This window comes from Branchiostoma floridae, chromosome 5 (genome assembly GCF_000003815.2).
Source record: "Branchiostoma floridae strain S238N-H82 chromosome 5, Bfl_VNyyK, whole genome shotgun sequence".
Taxonomy (NCBI): domain Eukaryota; kingdom Metazoa; phylum Chordata; class Leptocardii; order Amphioxiformes; family Branchiostomatidae; genus Branchiostoma; species Branchiostoma floridae.
In genome coordinates this window covers 10,295,040-10,298,410 of record NC_049983.1, presented here as the reverse complement: position 1 = coordinate 10,298,410, position 3,371 = coordinate 10,295,040, and positions in this window count along the sequence as shown.

Below are 3,371 nucleotides of genomic sequence, written 5' to 3'. Positions count from 1 at the left end.
ATCTGTATAGTCGTCTTTCAATGATACAAGTCTGCCAGGCCGGAACTTCAAGCCTAAGCTACAATCGCGACATTAAGTCATCACCCTACCCGGTGCCGTGGCAGGCGGGGCCCCAGAAAGGAGCTAGCGGTTGCGCCTAAACAGGGTCCGTATACTCAAGAATATCTCGAGAAGCAAGTATCCGAGGTTTTTGCGGTTTGCACCTTACTATTCCTTACTAAGGGAGCTTTCCAATGATACCAAGTCTGCCAGGCCGGAACTTCAAGCCGAAGCTACAATCGCGACATTAAGTCATCACCCTACCCGGTGCCATGGCAGGAGCGGTTGCGCCTAAACAGGCCGTATACTCAAGAATATCTCGAGAAGCAAGTATCCGAGGTTTTTGCGGTTTGCACCTTACTATTCCTTACTAAGGGAGCTTTCCAATGATGCCAAGTCTGCCATGCCGGAACTTCAAGCCTAAGCTAGAATCGCGACATTAAGTCATCACCCTACCCGGTGCCATGGCAGGCGGGGTCACAAGAAAGGAGCTAGCGGTTGCGCCTAAACAGGGTCCGTATACTCAAGAATATCTCGAGAAGCAAGTATCCGAGGTTTTTGCGGTTTGCACCTTACTATTCCTTACTAAGGGAGCTTTCCAATGATACCAAATCTGCCAGGCCGGAACTTCAAGCCTAAGCTAGAATCGCGACATTAAGTCATCACCCTACCCGGTGCCGAGGAAGGCGGGGTCTCAAGAACGGAGCTAGCGGTTGCGCCTAAACAGGGTCCGTATACTCAAGAATATCTCGAGAAGGAAGTATCCGAGGATTTTGCGGTTTGCACCTTTCTATTCCTTACTAAGGGAGCTTTCCAATGATACCAAGTCTGCCAGGCCGGAACTTCAAGCCTAAGCTACAATCGCGACATTAAGTCATCACCCTACCCGGTGCCATGGCAGGCGGGGTCTCAAGAAAGGAGCTAGCGGTTGCGCCTAAACAGGGTCCGTATACTCAAGAATATCTCGAGAAGCAAGTATCCGAGGATTTTGCGGTTTGCACCTTACTATTCCTTACTAAGGGAGCTTTCCAATGATACCAAGTCTGCCAGGCCGGAACTTCAAGCCTAAGCTACAATCGCGACATTAAGTCATCACCCTACCCGGTGCCATGGCAGGCGGGGTCTCAAGAAAGGAGCTAGCGGTTGCGCCTTAACAGGGTCCGTATACTCAAGAATATCTCGAGAAGCAAGTATCCGAGGATTTTGCGGTTTGCACCTTACTATTTCTTACTAAGGGAGCTTTCCAATGATACCAAGTCTGCCAGGCCGGAACTTCAAGCCTAAGCTACAATCGCGACATTAAGTCATCACCCTACCCGGTGCCGTGACAGGCGGGGTCTCAAGAAAGGAGCTAGCGGTTGCGCCTAAACAGGGTCCGTATACTCAAGAATATCTCGAGAAGCAAGTATCCGAGGTTTTTGCGGTTTGCACCTTACTATTCCTTACTAAGGGAGCTTTTCAATGATGCCAAGTCTGCCAGGCCGGAACTTCAAGCCTAAGCTACAATCGCGACATTAAGTCATCACCCTACCCGGTGCCATGGCAGGCGGGGTCACAAGAAAGGAGCTAGCGGTTGCGCCTAAACAGGGTCCGTATACTCAAGAATATCTCGAGAAGCAAGTATCCGAGGTTTTTGCGGTTTGCACCTTACTATTCCTTACTAAGGGAGCTTTCCAATGATACCAAATCTGCCAGGCCGGAACTTCAAGCCTAAGCTACAATCGCGACATTAAGTCATCACCCTACCCGGTGCCGTGGCAGGCGGGGTCTCAAGAAAGGAGCTAGCGGTTGCGCCTAAACAGGGTCCGTATACTCAAGAATATCTCGAGAAGCAAGTATCCGAGGTTTTTGCGGTTTGCACCTTACTATTCCTTACTAAGGGAGCTTTCCAATGATACCAAGTCTGCCAGGCCGGAACTTCAAGCCTAAGCTACAATCGCGACATTAAGTCATCACCCTACCCGGTGCCATGGCAGGCGGGGTCTCAAGAAAGGAGCTAGCGGTTGCGCCTAAACAGGGTCCGTATACTCAAGAATATCTCGAGAAGCAAGCATCCGAGGATTTTGCGGTTTGCACCTTACTATTCCTTACTAAGGGAGCTTTCCAATGATACCAAGTCTGCCAGGCCGGAACTTCAAGCCTAAGCTACAATCGCGACATTAAGTCATCACCCTACCCGGTGCCATGGCAGGCGGGGTCTCAAGAAAGGAGCTAGCGGTTGCGCCTAAACAGGGTCCGTATACTCAAGAATATCTCGAGAAGCAAGTATCCGAGGATTTTGCGGTTTGCACCTTACTATTCCTTACTAAGGGAGCTTTCCAATGATACCAAGTCTGCCAGGCCGGAACTTCAAGCCTAAGCTACAATCGCGACATTAAGTCATCACCCTACCCGGTGCCATGGCAGGCGGGGTCTCAAGAAAGGAGCTAGCGGTTGCGCCTAAACAGGGTCCGTATACTCAAGAATATCTCGAGAAGCAAGTATCCGAGGATTTTGCGGTTTGCACCTTACTATTCCTTACTAAGGGAGCTTTCCAATGATACCAAGTCTGCCAGGCCGGAACTTCAAGCCTAAGCTACAATCGCGACATTAAGTCATCACCCTACCCGGTGCCGTGGCAGGCGGGGTCTCAAGAAAGGAGCTAGCGGTTGCGCCTAAACAGGGTCCGTATACTCAAGAATATCTCGAGAAGCAAGTATCCGAGGATTTTGCGGTTTGCACCTTTCTATTCCTTACTAAGGGAGCTTTCCAATGATATCAAGTCTGCCAGACCGGAACTTCAAGCCTAAGCTACAATCGCGACATTAAGTCATCACCCTACCCGGTGCCATAGCAGGCGGGGTCTCAAGAAAGGAGCTAGCGGTTGCGCCTAAACAGGGTCCGTATACTCAAGAATATCTCGAGAAGGAAGTATCCGAGGTTTTTGCGCTTTGCACCTTAATATTTCTTACTAAGGGAGCTTTCCAATGATACCAAGTCTGCCAGGCCGGAACTTCAAGCCTAAGCTACAATCGCGACATTAAGTCATCACCCTACCCGGTGCCGTGGCAGGCGGGGCCCCAGAAAGGAGCTAGCGGTTGCGCCTAAACAGGGTCCGTATACTCAAGAATATCTCGAGAAGCAAGTATCCGAGGTTTTTGCGGTTTGCACCTTACTATTCCTTACTAAGGGAGCTTTCCAATGATACCAAGTCTGCCAGGCCGGAACTTCAAGCCGAAGCTACAATCGCGACATTAAGTCATCACCCTACCCGGTGCCATGGCAGGAGCGGTTGCGCCTAAACAGGCCGTATACTCAAGAATATCTCGAGAAGCAAGTATCCGAGGTTTTTG